Below are 23,136 nucleotides of genomic sequence, written 5' to 3' on the forward strand. Positions count from 1 at the left end.
AATTTTTCCTTTCTTAAACATGGTTTAGGTTTTTCCATTATAATATTTGTTTACCTTGTAGATGTCTATCCCTCTAATCTTGAGGAATGGCAACCAATGGAGTCTATTATTGATGTTATTGATGTTATACATGGTTCAATTGGAGAAGAAATGTATAGAGGCAGAAAGAAGACAGAGCTTGCAGAGAATGGAATATTCTTTTATGACCATTCGTATGTTATTCCTATGTGGCGTTACCAATGGGGATCAATAAACCTCCTTCCTTTGCCAGATTTTTCAAGCTTTGAGTGGCCTTTGCCAAGTCCAGCTACTAATGAGGGCTATAGATGTAAGATATTTTCTAAGATCTAGAAAGTACTAAAATCTAATATCTCAAGTAGGCTAAGCAAAGTTACTTTGTTTATGCTTATTAATATATTTATTGATTTCTTCTCTAATATGGAGATAAGAATAATAAAAACCATGCTTTCAGTGAAGAGACTAACATATGATCATATCATACAATTTATTGATGAAGGATGGGATACAAGGACAAAAGGAAAAATTATATATAAGATAGATCAAGACTCTATAGCTTGTAAATATATGATTGCTACTCAAAATTTTATCCTTAGCTTTTACTATAGTCGATGGCATTTTTTTGGTATTAGTCTAGTTGCTTTAGACCATAATCTTAATGATTTCAGCAAAGATCCTATAGTGGATATTGATATTTGGTTCAACGAGGATATTATTGCAATCTTAAATATCAGAAAATCATGTACGCTACATCAAGTGAGGATGGATTTACAAAATGAAGACATTGAACTACCATGCTCCTTTGTATTCCAACTTGACAAGAAATGAGTAAGTTTTCACATCATATTATATCTACTTAGATGTATATCAAGATCTCACTTTCTAACTAACAAACATTTGTAATTTATTTTTTGGAGATATCAAAAAGGAGAGAAAATAATATACACTACAAGGACATTCAAGAAAAGATATCTTTACTATCAATATAAAATATATGTATAAATTTTGTAGTAGATGTCTATCTGCCATCTCTATGAGATATACAAGGGCTAAAGGGCAAATTTCTATATATGAAGGCTTACAAGGCGATATGGCAAAGCTATTTCTTTTTTGGAGAACTATCCTTTCTAGGAGTCATTTTGCCTTTCTTTGATGTCTTGGGTATAGAAGGTGTGGGTAAAGGTGTTGAAGTTGTGGCTTCACCTTCCGTGGTTATAGGCACCGCATCTCCTTCATGGTGCAAATCCCCACCAATCTCTATTGTTGGTTGTATACAATTGACCATTATATACTTCAAGAGCTTTGCTCTAACATACCAAACATGCTTAGATGCATAGCAATCCTTCGAAAACTGTCACACATTTATAGAAAAAAGAGTTTTAGTTCATTATTGTTCTTACAATAGACTATATTTTTATCATCAATGGACTATTTGCAATTAATATCTATCTTAAATTTTAGCATCTTTCATATTACCTTTACATATTTATCATCATTAAGATAAACAAAGTTAACCATTCTTCTAGCATTTGCAATCACCCTCCAACCACAAGAATGGCTATCATCCTGATGAGGACACTGCAACCACCAACACAAAGTAAAACTATAAAGAGGACGAATGGTTGTTCATTGAATAAACTTATGTTTCAATTATTTTAATCAATAACTTACCGTAACTTGTCTGTATTGCATTGTTGCAAGCAAATCAGACGGCAAAGGGGGTCTTTTCTCTAGCTCTTCAATTAATCTTTTTGCACATCTATATATAAAATATATTGAAATTTAGAGTACTTTACAAAAAACGAATTCAAATATCAAGGAGCCCTTGGATAATATAACTTACAATTTAGCATTTCCACATCTTCCTTTCATAGAGTTGATTAAAAAACATTGCTTATCCACACTGTCTATTGCAATCAAGCTCCAATGAGAACTAAAAGCAATCATATCTCAACAAATTAGTAGGATTAAATCTCAAAAGCTCTAATAGAATATTGAATCACTTACTTTTCATTATATAGAATTATAAGGAGCTCAAAAGTATCAAAGTCAATCAGATTGAACCACTGCTCAACAAAACTTGTATCAAGCTCGTTCCTCATAAAGAATGAGATAGATGGATCAAGAACCTCAATTTTTTGTTGCATATTCAAAGGAAACTTATGCATTACACACCTAGAAAAGGCATAGAAATAGTGAGTATAAACAAGAAAAATCTTATTGTTAACAAAATATCAAAAAGTAGAAGTAATTATGGATGGATATACCTTAGGCCAACAAGAATAATATTGTCATTTATTTCTCTTCTTTTATCCTTAAGAATCTAAACACATGTAGCATCAAAGGAGATAATCTTAGTTCTTTTACCTAAGTCACCAGGTAAGAAACAAAACACATTGAATCCTTTTGGATTAGCTGCTTCAAGAAGGGTGGACAACTCATTTTCAAAGGACTCTAGTTGCTCTACTTCCCTTTCTTCAGCCCTTTGCCTCCTATACTCTCTCCATTTATCTGCATGTTCCTCTTTAGGTTTCTCCTCTTTTTCATATTGCCTTGTATCCCTCTCATGGGTGACATCCTCAACCTTGGGACCAGAATCATCTTTCTTTCTCTTAGCTGGGGGCACATTAAGGATATTAAATGTCTTCTCATCAGTGAGGGGAATTGGCTCAAGGACCTTTGAAAATCTATATCTTAGCCTCCTAAGAATTACCATGTCCTTGTCCATGAGTGTGAGCCTATGAGCGTGAGCAGCACAAATATAGGCATCTTGAAAAAACTCAACTAAAAAATCATCGTGGCTTCTTGTATACAATTAAGGGATGTTCTTGTCCATCTGAAACTATCCAAACTATATTTGTCACAAATCTCCCTAACAAGCCTCTGAAAAGACAACTTTGGAATTGCATTCTCAAGAGCCTTTATTGCCTTCCTAATCTCCCTTAGGCACCTGACATTTTGAGAAAACTTTCTCTTTGTCTTTGACTTTCTAGAGATCTTTGGAGGTTTTGAAGATTCATGCATCTTTGATGTTAAACCCCTAGGATCAATCTTCTCCTTTCTTTCTGTTGCTTTAGTCCTAGCCATCAGCCAAAAAAAGACATGTTACTTCTTATCCAGTACGTTTAGTGAAACGCGAGTTTCAGACAAGAAGCCTCCTTGCAGCATGTTGTTTTCATGTTTCACCGGACTTCTTTTCCAGTGTGTCCAGTGTGTCCAGTGAAACACGAGTTTTAGGCAAGAGGCCTCCTTGCAGCATGTTGTTTTCACGTTTCACTGGACTTCTTGTCCAGTGTGTCCAGTGAAACACAAGTTTCAGACAAGAGGAATCCTTGTAGCATGTTGTTTTCGCTTTCACCGGACAACACATAAATAGCAAAGAAATCAATAAAATGAAGAAAAACAAAATGTTGATGTAAGGAATGATGTTAAAATTACCTAAAATATCCACAACATTAAGGAAAAAGTTTGAAGGATTGCCTAAAATCTCCACAACATTACCTAAAATCTCCACAACATTACCATTACCTAAAATCTCCACAACATTAAGGAATGCTCACACTATGGAAAAAAATCCTTTATAGTGCTTATAAGCTCATAATAATATAAAAAATTAAGGAAATGTATCAAAAAAATGCATTGAATGGATGCCTAGGCATTGAGAAGGACGAATACCTTCTTTGGCGCTGTCGTATTGCTGCGCATCTGAGGTGTGAAATCCACCCAAAAGTTGTGTGTGTGGGATTTGATACTTTGTACATACTTAGTCGTTATGTTTGCATTTTTATTCTACGTGGGTAATATAGTAAAGAAGGGCTAGAAAATGATACTGGTTTTGGCAGTGTTTACCAGGGCCAACTTCCTAATGGTTCAGAGATTGCAGTAAAATGGTTGAAAGTACTAAGCTCAAAAGCAGAGATGGAGTTTGCTGTTGAAGTGGAGGTACTGAGACGAGTTTGACATAAGAATTTACTATCTTTAAAGGGATATTGTGCAGAAGGGCAAGAACGTCTCATTATCTATGACTTCATGCCAAATCTGAGCCTTTTGCCTCATCTTCATGGACAATTTGCTACAGAAGGCAATCTGGATTGGGACAAAAGGATGCGAATTGCGATAGGCTCTACTGAAGGCATTGTGTATCTTCATCATTATGCATCTCCCCACATCATTCATCAAGATGTGAAGGCCAGCGATGTCCTCCTAGATTCCAAATTTGAGGCGCACGTTGCAGACTTTGGATTTGCAAAACTCATTCCAGAAGGGGCAAGTCATGTTACAACAAGAGTGAAAGGAACTTTGGGCTATCTTGCACCAGAGTATGCACTAAGGGGCAAGGTCTCAGAAAGTTGTGATGTATACATTTTTGGCATTTTATTGCTAGAACTAGTTAGTGGTAGGAAACCAATTGCGAAGCTTGAATCTGGACAGAAGCACACTATAGTAGAATGGGTAGCTCCTCTAGTGGGGCTAAAGGATGACTTATGGAGCTCTTAGACCCAAAATTGTGTAGGATATGTGATGAATCGGATTTAAGGAGGGTGGTTCAAACTACAACTATGTGTGCTCAGAATAGTCCAGAGAAGATGCTGCCACTGGTAATTTTAGTAATGAGAATAAACTGGGAAGAGCAGAGCTACGGAAGGCAAAAAGGGAGGAAGATTTTTCGCTAATCAGAAGGGGGGGAGTTTTGCAACTTTGAAGGAGGGAAAAAGAAAAAGGCGCAAGAACCAGACGAAAAGGAGTTCTATATCAGCGGAAGAGAAAAAAAGTGTGAAGAGGAAAAGCAGATGCGAGGTCTAGCAGAAATATTTGACAGAAATGCCACAGGAAGCTGACGACCGCGAATGCATGAAGAGGCAAGCAAATGCAGTGACCTTGAAGAAGCCATTGAGATTGATTGAGCATGCATTTCCTCCACTACAGTTGCTTTCGCATGAAAGTATGTGATCAGACCCAGTAAATTGCATCAAAACTCGTGGCTGGATTGAAACAGATATGGTGGCCAAGAGAATTTCAAATTTTCGTACACTGATATTTTTCTTGCCAGTCTTTTCGGTGCCTCTTTTTCACTTGTTACTACCTCATAATCCTCAAGTATGCCATCTTCTGAATCACTGTCCTCAGCACTATCCTCAACTTGCGCATCAACAATTCCGTCTTCTTCACCATCAGACAGATCGACCGGGTGTTCTTAGAAAATTTTGGCCCATTCCAATGTAGCGGCTTCCTCATCTTCCCCTTATTCTTTCTTCTCGTCACGAAATTCACAGGAACAGTCGTGATGCAAGGGAAGGTTTGGTAAGGTGCAAAATAGTGCTACATATATGTCGGTGGTGGGGCGGTTCACTATTGGAAAGGACTTCATCAACTCTCTTTTTCAAGAGGCTCTCAAAGCCTAGAAGAAGAAGAAGAAAACTTTTCTTTCATGTTGCAAAGCCTAGCATTTACACTTGGAATGCGCTTATTGCAATCAATGTCAACTTTGATAGAACTCAGAAGGCTCTGGAATTGTATCAGAGGATGCAGGAAAAAGGCCGAAAACCTTCCAGAGTCACTTTTTTGATCTTGCTAAAGGCATCTAACAATGTAAATGCAATAGAGTTGGGAAGGTGGATTCATGAACAAATTGTAAGTTTTGGGTTGGATTCAGATGTTACTCTTGGGAATGCTCTTGTTGATATGTATGCTAAATGTGGGAGCCTAGAGAACGGATAAGTTGTCCAGCATAACCTAATCTTGCTTGATTGATCTTCTATCCTGGAATTAGTGAAGGACCTCTATGGTCGCGACTTTGCTTCTGAAAATCCTTCGATGGCTTTGGTGAACCCGATGTGAAAGCGTCGCATAAATTTCAGGATGGGAGATACTTCAGCATCCATTTCAGCCTCTTCTACAATTCCTACTTCATCCTCTACTACAGCTCCATCATTGACTACTGTTTCAAGTACTTCAACGGATGATCTAAAGCAAATTTTGCAGAATATGTCTATGTAAATGCAGCTTCAAAATTAGCAGACACAATTGTATATGCAGCAGCATCAACAATTTCATCAACAACATTTGTCTCAGCAAAGGCAACTATATTCGGAGCAAGAGAATGCAATCAGTGCGACTAAGGCGATTGAAGCAGTTGAGAATGAGAAAAAGCTATTGGATGGCCGTAATGTTTCAGCATATTTCAAGACATATGAGATCAAGATGGGGTTTTTTGGAGTACCAGCTGGACTTATGAGTAAGTATTTCCTTTGTCTTGTCACACCCGCCTTGAGAGCAAAAGTGACTTATCTTTTTATTCAACATTCGCATTGGCAAGATTTTAAGAAGGCCCTGAAAGAAGAGTATTTCCTTGAGGACTTTGGGATGGCTACACGGCGGTCATTCTGAGAGTGGGTCTACATGTCAAACAAACGTCTAGCTGCTTCAGAGTTGATACGAGAATTTGAAGAGAGGTATAGTCAGCTTGATGCCATTGAACAAAGAGCATTAGATGTTGAGAAAGCTGAGCTTTTCTTGTAAGCTGCAGATCCTGCTCTTCAGGAAGAATTGGGAGAGCTTCTTGAGGATCGCACGAAGCCTATGGGTCTTAAAACGGATTGGCAAGATGCCCAAGATGCAGTCTCGACTTTGACCAAGAGGAGGATATGGAAGACCCGCCTACAGAATGGATCTATGACACCGACGCCGTCTTCTGCTCCTATGCGTGCTTCTATCCCTGTTATTTTTTCTCTTCCTCAGCCAGTTTCTTGGCCTATGCCAGTGCCTACTATTTCTACTCCTCCTGTTCCTCCTGTTCCAAGACCGATGCCGGCTCCTTCTGCTCCAAAACCATCCACTCCATCGGTGCCTTCCTCTCTTGATGATATAATCAAAGGCATAATGGATTTGACACTAGAGTCAATTAAAGCAGAATTGGTGGAAAATTTGAAAGAGCAGTTTGCTTCGACTGCACCTACTATTTCTTCTAGTGCTCCTACTGGACCTAGGAGTTCTCCTAGTGCACCTAGGAGAGATCGAAGATGTATTTGGTGTGATAGTACGGACCATCAGCATTGCAGGGATTGTGAATCTTTTCAGGATGCAAGGAGGAAGAATTTGGTATTTTGGGGACAAGATGGTAAGATTTGGTTGACTGAAACAGGAGCTCCGCTTGCTACCAAATTTGGGAAAGGCGGAATGAAGAAGTTAGTGGATGGCATGGCTGCGCGTACTTCTTATGTGGCAGCTAGAGGAGATGCTTCTGCATATGGAGTCCAGATTGAGAAAGGATCAGAGAATTAGTCAGCATTATGGACTTATGCTATGGAGACGGCAAACAAGGGAAAAATTCAGCAAATTGTTTTGACTAGTGCAGGCTCTAGCATCAGATCTAAGACACGTTGGGATTCGCCTGTTGACAGGTAGACTATTTATGCCTACTTGGCTAAGTCTCAGGGAGCAGATGTACTTGTTGAGGAGAAGCGTAAGAGGGATGAAGAAAATCCAAGTGCAGCTAAAAAGACTAGAGGAGGTGAGTTTGTTACTCCACCTACTGCAGGACCGTCTTTGAGACCAAGGCCAGAACGACAGATGGAAGATGTTCAAAAGAAAGAAAAGAGGCAGGAGCCTAGAGAGAGAAAGCAGCCAGGGTTTAGATTGATGTCTGATATTGAGACATCTACGGACATGAAGAAAATCTTTAATGACAAGATACTTGGCAGTGAGGTGACTTTTACTATTTCTGAGGTTTTGGGCATCTCGAAAAGAGAGTTTCAAGATCACTTTCAAGAGGTCCTGTAGAGGAAAAGACATGCATTGCCTACTACTGATACACAGGGAGTTTTGATTGGGGAGTTGGATGAGGATGAGGATGAGGTTATGGTTGAGAATGCTTCTGTTTTTCCGCAGATAGAGAAGAGGGTTCAGCCTATGCATTATGTTGAAACTCATGAGCCTGTCTTGATACCGCGTAGCCACTTTTCGCGGAGTCATTGGGCTAGGGCAACTACAGAGACGATGGTAAAAATTGGAGAGAAACAGGTGCCTTGTGTTGCTTTGGTGGATCATGGTTCAGAGATTAATCTCATAGTTCGTGGAGTTTATGAAAGTAACAGATGGCCTATGGATGTAGAGCATGGGTGGCATATGAGAGCCGCCAACAACACTGCAGGTGATTTGTATGCTGCCTATCCTATTGTCAAGGTTTCTATTGGAGATGTAGAGGAGGATTTTCATTTCTTTGTGCACGATTCATGCTCTTATCCCATAATTCTTGGACAGCCACTCATCACAGAGATGCGCATGGAAAAAAAGGTAATGGATGATGGATCTGCTTATGCACGGATTCGCAGTAAAGATGGAATGAGAACAGTTTAGTTTATGAGTGTGTGTGTGTGAAACATGTTTAAAATAGAGATACTCTTAGAGATGCACCTTTGCCCACTGTGAGGGATTCGGGTTTTCATTAGGTACCACCATTTCGCGAGACGACGGTGATACCGAGTAGAGGAGATTGGAGTTCTCGCCTCCTGGTAGCAGTGTTTTCTCCTCTAGTTTTGTTGGGATTTTAGCAAACAGTTCGATGAGCTATCAGAAGACTTCTAAGTTGCCTAGAGCTGCCAAGCAGTACATATGCAGGAAGGAGAAAATTTTTAAAAATGCAAGTATTTTAGATGATGATGAACATATAGATGGGATATATGATAGTATGATTTATGCAGATACGATGATAGAGATGGAAAAAATGCTGAAAACTGATATGCAGAGTTGTCACAGTAATGTATCAGTGCAATCCCTGGACATGTTTCATGAAATTGCAGATTTTGTGTCACAGATAGAGTTAGAGGCTGAGGTGACTCAGCAAAAAGTATTGAGTGCTGAAGAAATTCAGCAAACAGAATTTCCGGTTGATTATGATCAGCTTACAAAGACATAGAGGGCTGAAAACTTTCAGCCAACAGAGTTTACTGCTGAAATATTTCAACATCCAGAGTTTAGGGATGTTCCTATGCAGTCCATAGAGCACAGGGCTAAGGATATTCAGCCCCACTAGAGTGCAGAATTGCTAATTTATAGCAAGATTTGAGTAATGCAAAGGATCATAATGAAGCAAGGGTTGACACGAAATACAAAACTGTGGATAAGAAGGTGAAGCCGGTAGCTGTACCGCTTCCACCTGACAGTGATCAGCAAATAGAGAGGCCTGCCAAATAGCTAATTTTGAGGAATCCAAAGCATATAGGCCATAAATTTTTAGCAGAGACTCTTGCTCAATTGAAAATTGGAAATGGTGATTTCTTGCTACCCACAGAGAAGCAATGCTTTCAGGAGATGCTTGAGCGACATGGAAGGGGGTTTGCTTTTTTCCCGCATGAGATTGGATGTGTGAATCCAGATATTGTTGCTCCTATGGTGATCTTTACTATTCCTCATATTCCATGGAACCTCCGACCTATTCCAGTGCCTAAGGCACACCTGCCAAAGCTGATTGACTTGTTGAATGAGAAAATCAAGATGGGAATCCTAGAGCCTTCATCTGCACCATATTCAAATAGGTGGTTTACGGTTCCAAAGAAGAATGGTACTCTCCGATTTATACAGGACATGCAGCCAGTAAACAGAGTTACTATTAGGAATGTTGGTATAAGTCCAGTTGTGGATGAGTTTGCAGAAGCATTTGCTAGACGTGCCATCTATTCTTTAGGTGATTTGTATTCGGGATATGATCAGTTTCAGCTAGCTTTGGAAAACAGGGACATAACCACTATGAGAACTCCTATTGGGCTTGTGAGGATGTGTACCTTGCCTCAAGGTGCCACTAATTTTGTTGCGCATATGATGAATGCCATGCATAAGGTCCTTCGTGATTACATACCTCAGCTTACCATGCCTTTCTTGGATAATGTGCCCATTAAGGGGTGTGCAGAAGAAGAGAAGAATGAGAGTTTAAATGAGCAGGGATGCAGATACTTTGTGGCTGATCATATTTCAGCTTGTGAGAAGATTTTGGCCAGGTTAGAAGAAGTGAACTTGACACTATCAGGGCAAAAATCTATTTTTGGAGTAAATGAGGTTGTCATTGTTGGACATATGTGTGGATATTATGGCAGGAAACCCTCACCTGAGAAGGTGGATGCTATAGGCAAGATGACGGAGTATTGTTCTACCACTTCAGAGGTATGGAGATTCATTGGAGCTTGTGTGTTTTACATGATTTGGATACCCCATTTTGCACACATAGCAGATTGTTTATATCAGTTGCTTCGAAAGGGGAAGAAATTCTATTGGGATGAGAGCCACACTAGAGCCATGAGGAAATTGAAGAAGTTATTGCAAATTGCTCCTACTCTTAGGAAAGCGAATTATAATTGCGGAAGACCTATTGTATTGATAGTTGACACTAGTCCAATTGGCATAGGTTGGGCTATGGGTCAAGACGATGCAGATGGAAATAGGTATGCTATTCAGTTTGGGGCGAAAGTCCTAAACGAGAGACAGAGGAGATATCCGCAAATCAAGAGGGAGTTACCGGCTCTCAAATGTGACAAGGAGTACTTTATTGGAGCTTCAATTGTGGTAGAGACAGATTGCTTGCCATTGATAGGTATGATTACGAGTTGCTCTACTCCGGATATAGCTATGCTGAGATGGATTGCATACATCAAGTCATTAAATCCAGAATTTAAACACATAGCAGGGAAGGATAATCTAGTGGTGGCAGATATGATGTCTAGAGCCAGATAAGATGATGAGGAGACACTACTTGCAGAAGAAGATGATGCAAAAATTTCAGCCGCTATGGTTGATCATGTTTACCATGTCTATGATATTGTGGCTTTCATAGAAGAACTCTATGTTGGAGATTGGTTGCAGATTGGCAAGTACCTTAGTACACTAAGTAAAAGAGATGAATGGACAGATAAAGAGTTCAAGAAGATTAGAAGAAAAGCCTATGGTTATTTTCTCAAGGACGGGTTTCTTTGGAAGCATACGAAGAAAAGAGGTGGATTACCTTTGCGGGTTGTCTGTGATAGAGAGACACAGTTACACGTGATGAGGGAGTTTCATGAGAGTCCTTGGGCTGGTCATAGAGGAGTGTGGGCTACTTATGAGAAAATCAAGGAGAAATATTGGTGGAAAGGCATGTATAGAGATGTTTCTCACTTTGTAGAGACTTGCAGAGATTGCCAGATGTATTCGGTAGTGCGTCATCGAGATGAGCTTCATCCGACCTATCCGCTATGCATTCATTATAAGTGGGTAGTTGACTTGGTTACTATGCCTATGGGTCTATGGCAGATGAGGTATATTGTTTTGGCTAGAGAGTATCTTACCAATCATGTTGAGAGCAGACCTTTGAGAATGAAGACCACTAGTACAATGTGTAAGTTCTTATTCGAAGAGATTTTCTGCAGGTATGGCTGTGTGGGTAAGATCACTGCGGATCGTGGTGAATTGGATGCAAATGAAGCTAGGGAGTTTTTCTCTCAACTTGGAATCAAGTTGGCTCTAACCACAGCATACAATCCAAAGGGAAATGGGAAGAGTGAAAGAGGGCATCCGCCGATAGTGAAAGCATTAGCCAAAGCATGCAGAGGATGGATTGGAGAATGGCCGAGACTTCTACCATTTGCTTTGTGGGCTGATTGTATGACTCACAATGTTACCACAAGATATATGCCCACAGAGTTGATGTATGGTCAGAAACCGGTTATGCGGACTGAGACTTGTGCTTTGACTTGGTCTGTTTTACCTTGGCAGGAGGATTTGACGAGAGAGGAGCTCTTAGCTCTTCGGATTCGACAGTTGGAGAGAAGACCAGAGGATATTTAGCTAGCTATTGACAGGTTGAAGGTTGCTAGACTAATAAATAAGGACAGGTTTGACATCAGGCATCGCTTGCGGCCTAGAGCAATAGAAGAGGGAGACTGGGTATTAGTCTTTGATAGCAGCCTTGAAAATTAGCATACTGCACTTCGAAAGATGGTGAAAAGATGGTTTGGACCATACATAGTTAGACATGTCTTTGATAATGCAACATATGAGCTGATCGAATTGGATGGGGTAGTGCTTAGAGTGCCTATTGCAGGAAAAAGAATCAAGATTTTCAAGAAAAGAGATGATGAGGATTATGCATTGGAAGAATTCGCAAGAGAAGAGCAAAGAGAAGAAACTCCAATAGAAGAGACATACGATATAACAGATAATCTTGTTGATATACCGAAAATGCACAATGAAGAGATTGATCTGTTTGTGGATCTTGATGATAATACTCATGGATAGTTGGCCCATCCAGAGGATGCACAGGATTAGAGGGGGTGGATGTCGTATTGCTGCGCATCCGAGGTGTGAAATCCACCCAAAAGTTGTGTGTGTGGGATTTGATACTTTGTACATACTTAGTCGTTATGTTTGCATTTTTATTCTACGTGGGTAATATAGTAAAGAAGGGCTAGAAAAGGATACTGCTTTTGGCAGTGTTTACTGGGGCCAACTTCCTAATGGTTCAGAGATTGCAATAAAACGGTTGAAAGTACTGAGCTCAAAAGCAGAGATGGAGTTTGCTGTTGAAGTGGAGGTACTAGGACGAGTTCGACATAAGAATTTTCTATCTTTAAAGGGATATTGTTTAGAAGGGCAAGAATGTCTCATTATCTATGACTTCATGCCAAATCTGAGCCTTCTGCCTCATCTTCATGGAAAATATGCTACAGAAAACAATCTGGACTAGGACAAAAGGATGCGAATTGCGATAGGCTCTACTGAAGGCATTGCGTATCTTCATCATTATGCATCTCCCCACATCATTCATCAAGATGTGAAGGCCAGCGACGTCCTCCTGGATTCCAAATTTGAGGCGCATGATGCAGACTTTGGATTTGCAAAACTCATTCCACAAGGGGCAAGTCATGTTATAACAAGAGTGAAAGGAACTTTGGGCTATCTTGCACCAGAGTATGCACTAAGGGGCAAGGTCTCAGAAAGTTGTGATGTATACATTTTTGGCATTTTATTGCTAGAACTAGTTAGTGGTAGGAAACCAATTGCGAAGCTTGGATCTGGACAGAAGCACACTATAGTAGAATGGGCAGCTCCTCTAGTGGGGCTGAAGGATGACTTATGGAGCTCTTAGACCCAAAATTGTGTAGGATATGTGATGAATCGGATTTAAGGAGGGTGGTTCAAACTACAACTATGTGTGCTCAGAATAGTCCAGAGAAGATGCTGCCACTGGTAATTTTAGTAATGAGAATAAACTGGGAAGAGCAGAGCTACGGAAGGCAAAAAGGGAGGAAGATTTTTCGCTAATCAGAAGGGGGGGAGTTTTGCAACTTTGAAGGAGGGAAAAAGAAAAAAGCGGAAGAACCAGACGAAAAGGAGTTCTATACCAGCGGAAGAGAAAAAAAGCGTGAAGAGGAAAAGTAGATGCGAGGTCCTGCAGAAATATTTGAGAGAAATTCCACAGGAAGATGACGACCGCGAATGCGTGAAGAGGCAAGCAAATGCAGTGACCTTGAAGAAGCCATTGAGATTGATTGAGCATGCATTTCCTCCACTGCAGCTGCTTTCGCATGAAAGTATGTGATCAGACCCAGTAAATTGCATCAAAACTCGTGGCTAGATTGAAACAGATATGGTGGCCAAGAGAATTTCAAATTTTCGTACACTGATATTTTTCCTGCCAGTCTTTTCAATGCTTCTTTTTCACTTGTTACTACCTCATATTCCTCGAGTATGCCATCTTCTGAATCACTGTCCTTAGCACTATCCTCAACTTGCACATCAACAATTCCATCTTCTTCACCATCAGACAGATCGACCGGGTGTTCTTGGAAAAATTTGGCCCATTCCAATGTAGCGGCTTTCTCATCTTCCCCCTGTTCTTTCTTCTCATCATGAAATTCACAGGAACAGTCGTGATGCAAGGGAAGGTTTGGTAAGGTGCAAAATAGTGCTACATATATGTCGGTGGTGGGGCGGTTCACTATTGGAAAGGACTTCATCAACTCTCTTTTTCAAGAGGCTCTCAAAGCCTAGAAGAAGAAAAAAACTTTTCTTTCATGTTGCAAAGCCTAACATTTACACTTAGAATGCGCTTATTGCAATCAATGTCAACTTTGATAGAACTCAGAAGGCTCTGGAATTGTATCAGAGGATGCAGGAAAAAGGCCGAAAACCTTCCAGAGTCACCTTTTTGACCTTGCTGAAGGCATCTAACAATGTAAATGCAATAGAGTTGGGAAGGTGGATTCACGAACAAATTTTAAGTTTTGGGTTGGATTCAGATGTTACTCTTGGGAATGCTCTTGTTGATATGTATGCTAAATGTGGGAGCCTAGAGAACGGATAAGTTGTCCAGCATAACCTGATCTTGCTTGATTGATCTTCTATCTTGGAATTAGTCAAGGACCTCCGTGGTCGCGACTTTGCTTCTGAAAATCCTTCGACAGCGCTTTGCTGGGAAAATCTGTTTAGAACCAATTTTGTCAATAGGTTTGGTGAAACTCGAATACGTTCTTCACAACCACAGCATGACCACGAGAATATGCTCGAAGACCCTACTGCATGACCACAAAAATGTGCTACATGGCCATAAAAATATGAAACGAATTTGGTCGTTGCTTCCCTTTATTGGGGGATTTTGATGGTACATGCATTACTTGGCGAAGTGTTAAGTAAAACACATGCAACGTATTCTTGAAAAAATGTAGTGTGCACGTCTTCTGAGAAATTTGATACGGTGTGTTGAGTGAGACACGTGCGCACGTATTCTAAGGTATTTCGTGCGTGCAAAAATATTGGAAATTTTGTCCAAATTTGCGGTCGCGTTTATTTTTCCATTATTACGCAAACTTTTTCGTTGGAACTATCAACACACGTTTGACAATCAATATAAAAGCTTTTCAAAGTTATTATCTCCAATATTGTCTTCCTTTCTCCCGAAATCTTGTTTTGACTTCCCTTCAAGGTCCTTGCTTCCTATTTGAAGAGCAGTTCAACAATTTCTGATAGGTAACAAAATTTTTCTATTACAAGTATTTGAACAAAATCAATTTGATTAATATAGAAAGAATTTTTAATAACACTTGAAAAGTTACAGATGTCATGTGCTTTGTATCTTTTAAAAGGAGCATAGCACTTCCAGAAAGGATTTTATCATAAATCTCTGTGTTTTAATAGAATTAATTCATAGTTCATGTTTCTCTTCTTGTTTTGCATCTTTTGACCAATGAAACGTGAAATAATGTCTCTGTTTAGTGGTATTTTGCTAACTATCGCGTTTCACTGGTGAGATCTTCAAATAACTTTCATCTTCAAGTAGTGTCCGGTGAAACACGATTTCTTCACCTGGCATTGGCCTTGAACACCTTGTTTTTGCGTTTCACCGTGGTCAATTAAAAAATTTCTCCTTTTTTGATTTTTTGTCTTGAAAAATGCAATTTTGGGGCCTCTTTCCATGGTTCCATATTGTTTTATTGGACATTGTTGCCATTCTGCTTTATTTTTAGGGATAAATCTTTTGTTGGTCAAGATGACAAAGAGAAAGCTATCTCTGGAAGGAATGGATGAGGAGGAGCTAATGGAGACTTCTAATGATAGGCTCTTTGATTTCTTACACACAACTGGAAATTCTTCCAAGTTTAGCTATATCAAGGAAATTTTCAATGTTCCTTTTGATTTGAAGGAGTTATTGAAGGATCTTGAAGATAAACTTAAGGAGCACAGATATTTTATGATAGACATATGCAAGGTTTAGAAGTCAATGGATTTGTTTATTATAGTGATGTCATGGGAGCCACTAGTACATCCAGGTCAACTTTGCTAGAGGCAGGTTCAACCTCATTGATGAGGAATTTAGAAAGAGAGAAACATGTTGCCCTTTCCACAGGTATCAATACCAATGCCTTCTGATCCACAAGGATGTTGGATTTACTGTGTATCTTCAATACATGGAAAATTCTTCTCCAGATATAGACCAACAGGGAAAGCTAGAGGATATTGCAAGTATGGATAAGGAGGTCGAAGAGAAGGAGGAGATGTTCCAAGAAGATATTGAGAATCAACTTGTCCAAGGTTTTGATGTAGATTTGTTCAAGAGTGACAATATCACAACGGTGGAAGAAAAGGAGATGGAGCCAAGTGCACGGGTTGATGAAGAAGGTCCTCTTGCATGTGTTCCAACATTTCCCACTTATCTTATCAACAAGAAGAGATATGTGTTGCTAAGTGATATTCAACATCTTTTTGATCTTAGAGAAGATTATTGCTTAGCAATCCTTGCAGGTTGGGGCAAAAATGAAATGAATTTTATAGGTTATGAACAAGAACCACTAGCAAGTCTTGATGTTGAGGGAGAGAATTTCCAAGACAGCTCTATAGCCTTACATACATGTATTAATCAGATCGTAGAATACGCAAAGGGGGGGGCTACCTAAAGAAGAAGAGTTCTTGCAGGTCCAGAAGAAACTTCATATTGATGATGTAGGGTATGAAGAGAGATTGAAGTCTCCATCAGATGAGAAAGCCAAGAGTTCAATAAATCTTTATGATAATAGTCTTCTCGAAGAAGACGAACACCCTAAGGTATGAAATATAATTCGAAGTTACCCATTGAGTTTATGTTAGACTTTATTATGCATTATAGATAAATATCTTATATATTATACTGTTGTAGTTTATTGTGTAGATTGAGATTGAAGATCTGGACAACTTTCTTGGAAGGGCCAAGGGCTCTAGGCCAATGAAGCTTGATAATAATCAAAGCCTTGGCCATTATATTGGAAACTTCAACAATCAAACAATTGTAATATATCATAGTAGATTGTCAAGCTCTCCAAGTCTACCAATGATGGCTTTGAGAGCTATCTCAAAGGTAATTGGATCTCAAGTTTTCAACAGAGATTTAGACAAGATCATTTTAGTGGAGAAGGAAGAAGCCATAAGAGTTTTTGGCTTCATGCATGGATACAATGGATCTAGAGCCGGATATTTTGGAGTTCTTGGCTCCTATTTGCTCTCTTATGTAGGAAATAGTAAGAATTTGAAGCTTCTTCCAAGCTATCGAAAATAGGAGTTTTTGAAATACAAAGGTATTATTGAGTGGGATGAAACAAAAGATTCCTCTAGAGGCCCTGTCGAGTTACCTGAAACCAAGGACTCCTTTGAAGGCACTGTTGAGGTGCCTAAAACTAAGGACTCCTCTGGAGGCCCTGTCGAGGTGCCTGAAACTAAGGACTCTTCTGCAACACAATCAGGCTAGAAGATGCCAAAGATTAAGGGTTTCTTGAAATCCATATTTTCCCAACTCTTTGTTTGATTTGTAACCATTCTATAAATTTTTGCTTTGCGCAAGAATTTAAATATCGATATTTTCTTCTTTGGATAACAATTTGTATAATCCTTGCTAAAGATGATGTACTGCTTGATGTGGTTGTATCTTTAAGCTTGAATTTATGTCAAATTTGTCAATAGAACCATTGAAAGACCTCTAATAAACTGTTGGCTTTGTGTCTTCCACCTCCATGTCTTGTGTGTCTGAAATATTTTGTTCTTGCTTGATAATGTGATTTTTCCATACCTTGGGTTGACTAGATAGATAGAGATCCATATTGCGAGCATGGTATAGAATATACTGCATAGTCAACAAATAAAGAAAGTTATTAAAAAACATTATATGAGTTCGAAAATAAAGAAACAAACATATACAAACTTCTTACCATATAGTGAGTAAAGTGTTGATCACCCCAAGCTTCTGTCATCACCTTTTTGAAAAGGTTTAATTGGTTTTTAAAGTCTTTGAGATCATCATCATTCCATTCAGTCTTATCACAATAAAAAAACACTTTGTCTAGTGTTTCCCAAACTTTAGCTTTTCTATTCCGAGCTTGTCCATTATCAGCGTGATCCTTAACTGCATTATGTAGGGATTTACACTGATTAAATTTAATAGTTGAGCCACCATTTCTCGACTTTATCTTGCCAAGTCTCCCATGAAAGCCTAGAAACCTTCTAGCCTTCACTCCATCAATAGATGGTTTTTTTGGGACACAATTACCATTCTTAGACTTCTGAAGATCTGGTTCAATAACAACATTGCCACCATGCAAACCAATTGCAGAGAACTTTTTCAACTTTTATTATAGCATCTGTTCTAGTTGATAATGGCTTCAGCTTCCATGCAAATCCTATATAGAGATGAACAAGCTTTTCAATTATCCTGCAAAGTGCATGAAGTGTACAAATATGGGCATTCGCTAAAGGAATGTCCAAGACTGGTTTAAATTGTGGATCCTTATTGTGCCTAGAGGGAGCTCTATTCCAATTGCTTGAGTTTAACTCTACAGCTAGTGACATGCAGTATAAGCAAGGAGATCTTGAGTTGGCTCCCTTTGATACATTATACATACATTTGAGTGTCTTTAGTTCACCAGTTATGTGCCACTCAATCCTGTAGTTCCCAAATCCTTCAACAAATAGCTCTTCTCCTGCTTGTTACCTTTGAATAACATTAGGTATTGATGTTTGATAAAAAACCCAATATAATATATCAAAATTCTCAATATCTACCTCAAATGCTCCTAGCCACTAGATGTTATATTCAAATTGAACACTAAATGATGTTGAGTGATTGTAATGACCTGACGAAAGTTCTCTATTCATCAAGGTGATAGAGATTCTCTCCAATTTTTTACATTTCAGAATCTCACTTTCATCAAGTTTAATCACAAATATAGCCACTCCCTGTGCCTCTGCTTCTACTGACAAGTCATAAAATTTGATCATTAAGCATTGTAGGATGGGCAAGTCAATGAAAATATTGTTAAATTCATTGAATGTAACCTCCTTTTTCTTGCCCTTGAAGCTAGCCTTGATATGAAAAGACTCACCTAGAATCCCCATCACTTTGTTATTAACTCTCTGTCTGATAGTCCTAACCACAAATGGCTTCAGAAGTATGCAATTGTGTACCTATCCTTGCTTCATATTTGATTGTAAAAGCTAGAAAAGTTGCATATAAGCATCTCGACGGATACCAATACTATCCAGTGTCTTCTGTACTAACTCAGAATCCAAAGAATGATCCTTTACAAATGACTCCAAGCATTGCTTCTTTTCCTTTTTAAATTTCTTCTTCTCCAAAATATCCTTTGAAACTACTGAAGGAAGAAGATGATAATAAAACTGAGCTACTTTTAAAGAATCTCTTTCACTTGCATTTGGTTATAGAAGAGATCTAAGAAAAATTAACATCACAAATCAATGCAAGTAACTTAAATAAAGCCATATTTAAGATTTTTCAAGTGAAAAAAAATATACCTTGCTTCTTGGATTCTTTTACCACAGCCTCCTCCTCCTCGTTTGAGATTCTCAATATTTTTAAGAGCTCTTTGTCGATTTCGAAGGCCTAATAAAGTTTGCTTTCGTTGATAAGCTTTGATACGCTTTTCCAATGAATGAATTTTTTGTTGACAATCCTCTAGCTTCTGCAACAACTCTATATTGTGTTTCATCAAAAGATGATTCTCTAGTCCAAGGATATCCTTTTCTGCAACAAGGTTAAGTGTATAACCTAAAAATCCATTGTAGCCATCACCAATAAACCTCATTAATGATGAGCTATTATAGAAAGGAGGAGTGCTATTTCTACTAGGATCTTTGGGATATAGCTTTCCAACTAACCAAAGATCAATATTCTTCTTTCCTTCAAGCCTCAGTACATGTTTCATAGACTTTGTAACTGTGATAGATTTTGTTCTCTTTCTTATTGGTTCATACTCACTATCCAACTCAATATGAAGATGATAGAGAGGTCTTTTATGAGAGATACAGAGATCATTGGATGATTGATCCATAGTTGAGTTACAGAGATCATTGGGTGATTGATCCATAGTTAAGGATATGATTAGAAGCAAGAACGAAAACAAAGAAGAGACTACTAAGGAGGAGAAAAAAATAAGAGAGAAACGATGGAGGGAGGCAATCGAGTATCCACCAAAATTCAAATTGAATATTACTTTTCACTTTAATGAGGAAAGGTAAGATCTTCATTATGACAACCTTGCCAACTTTATGGCGACCTAGATTTCTAGGTTTGATGTGACCACAAGAATATCACGACAATGACTTATTAACGAATTTTGATATTTTAACTCACCAAAATATAAAATTTTAAAAATTCTATAATTTTTTTTTAATTAAATGTTTTTCTCTCTCTAGGATCTCTTACAGGGCATTTTGCGAGACATCAAAACTCCCCTAATGCAAAAGAGGGTAGAGAAGAGGAAGGTTCCTTGCATTTCTCAAATGCCCCCTTACTTACCATAAACAAACCCCATCCTTGGATCAAGTTAGTCAAACGTTTTTAAGAAATTGCATTCCTCATGGCTATCAAAAGAAGAAGCTCAAGTGAGCTGCAAGAGCTAAAGAAGCTACTGGAAATGTTGGAGCCATTGTCGAAGGGGTTCTAGTCAAAAGGTTGTATCCACTAGGGATCAAAGAGAGAAGGAAGTAATGAATAGGAGATAAAAGAGAAGAACAAGAATAGACAAGAGGTACACAAGATAGACAAAGCTCAATGAATCAAAGCACTATGTACTAATAAAACCCTAGAAGAAGATAAAGAAAATCCTTGTCTAGGACTACTTAGAAGCAATCTCCAAGCATTAGATCTCCTGGAGCTCTCCTGATAGACCAAAAGTGTGTACCAAATATTAGCTTATTCTCTACTGCTCAGACCACAAATCTCATGGTTTCGTTGCACTGAAAGGGGGGTAAAACCCAAGGACACCTACTTCAAATTCCCTTGGATCTCTCTTTCTTCTTTTTCCCATTTTGGAGTGATGTTTGCTACTGGAAAACTACAATCACACACTATGCAAATTCGGAAGTCCCAATTTTTACATGAGATCTCCCAAAACTAGTTGAAATGCCACTTGCTTTTTGCATGTCACCCTATTCTAGAATTTTCTACATCTTTTTAAGATATTTACAAGAAATAATATAAAAATAGACTAAATTTGGTTCAAAAATCTCGTATTTTTGAACCATCCATACTATGGATACTAACATTAATGACTAAGATGACATTGACTCCCTAGATTTATAAGAAAGCTTAATAATGATGCATTCCAAGGTTTTTCACATTGTGTTCGTATAGCAGCATGACATCCACCCCCTATAAATTTGCACATCCTCCAATATGTGCCAAAGTCCTAGTTGTCACCAGATTCTGAGTCCTCATCCTCTACAACCATATCCTATGCTTCTTCATCTTCCTGGCTAGCCCTTGTTTCTGGCCACTATTTTCTTCGATTTTTGGCAACTCATATGCAATAGATTCCTTCCTCTTGAATAATTTGATTTTTTTCTACTATTAAAAGTTTTATGGCTGTCCCATCCAACTCATTTAATGCATAAGAAGAATAATCAAACACATGTCCTACCACATAGGGTTTGAACCATCATTTGGAGACTTTACGCATGGAACTATGCTAGTTGTCAAAACTAATGTTATAAACCAGCACCCAATCCCCATCTTGTATGATTCTTTGCAACCTCAATCTATGTCTTTTGTCAAACTGTTTATTGTTATGTATCCTTAGTGCCCTTTACTTTGCAATTGATGCCTCTATGTTTTCTAATTTTCTTTCCGATTATCTAATACGTAAGGCCAACAACTCTTCTTGATTCAACTCCTCTTTCCAAGGTAGCATACTCCATGCTATCCACATGATAGGTTTTTGACCATACCTCAATTTAGTAGGCATTATCCTGTAACAGTACTATGAGTTGTTTTGTCAGTCTACAAAGCATAAGGAAGCAATCATGGCCACTCTTTTACCTTCTCCCCATATGCTTTTGAGAATGCCTTCACAATATGTGGGTGACATCTTTCACTTTTGCCATTTCCTTCAAGGTTATAAGCTAAACTTAAAGCAATCTTTATGCCCAACCATGCAAAGAAATCATGGGCTTCATCTACATCTAATTCACCTGTGTCTATTGTAATTTTTCCCAGATAGCCATATTGACAAAAAATTTCTTCTAAGATAAAAGTACACAATGCATTTGTTGTCTTTGTACGTAGAGTTCTCCCTTCCACTTGATTAGTCAAGTCTTCACGGACAAGCACTAGATATCTCATTTGCCAAAGACCTGTAGGGATTGTGACTAAATCCATCACCCACTTATAATGATACAACCTTTCAACAGAACCCCTCCGACACCGACAAACAATAATCTCAATGACTACATGAGCACACATAAAATACTCCTTGTCACATTCAAGAACTGTCACAATTTTCCATAATTCTCTTTTTACCTAAGGTTACCTTCTCTGTCGTTCAGTCAATACTTTAGCACCAAACTAAATAACATATATTTTCTCTTCCTCATCATCTTTCCCAAATGCCCATCCAATCCTGATTGGTTGGGCTTGTATCAATAGTAATAATGATAGACTTCCCATGTGAATAATCAACCTTTCTCAATGTAGGAGTAGATTTCAAGAGCCGTTTCAATTTCTTCATTTCTTTCTAATGCTTCCTTTCACAATGAAACCTCTAACCTTTCCTCTAGGGCTGATATAGAGCATTAGCTACATGTGCAAAATGAGGGATCCCTATCAAATAGAACACACATGCACCCAAGAATCTATGCACCTTAGATACATTCAAGCATACATCTTGCATTCTATCAATCCCATCTATTTTCATTGGTGATAATCTTTGCCCATAGGGCCCACACATATGCCCAACAATCAAAACCTCTTCAACTCCAAAGACTGCCAGAAAGAGTTAAATGCACCTCTTCTTAATGCGTCAAAATTCTTCCACAATCAACAATATGGTGTGCAACAAAGTGTCTGCACCCATGAGCATCCATCTCTTCATTCTTTTCATCCCTTGTACACCCTTTGATTGGAACATCATCCAAGAAGGGCATTGTTAGTTGTGGTATAAAATCCCTGAGTACCCTATTCATAGCATTTGTCATGTGTGCCACCGAGTTCATTGCACCCTGCATGAGATTACACATCTGTACTAACCCCAAGGAGTCTTCATGGTTTTGATATTCCTACTCTCAACTGCAAGCTGAAACTAATCGTACCTTGAGTAAAGATCACCCAAAGAATACATC

General features: G+C 38.6%; 1 pseudogene; it reads left to right on the forward strand.

The window, feature by feature from the left end:
* The first annotated feature begins 3,855 nt into the window (after positions 1-3,855).
* LOC148038941 (uncharacterized) overlaps positions 3,856-23,136 on the forward strand; it is a 69,636-nt pseudogene continuing 50,355 nt past the window's right edge.

The sequence above is a fragment of the Lygodium microphyllum genome, chromosome 3 (genome assembly GCF_053477565.2).
Source record: "Lygodium microphyllum isolate KBCC chromosome 3, Lygodium_microphyllum_v1.1.10, whole genome shotgun sequence".
Taxonomy (NCBI): domain Eukaryota; kingdom Viridiplantae; phylum Streptophyta; class Polypodiopsida; order Schizaeales; family Lygodiaceae; genus Lygodium; species Lygodium microphyllum.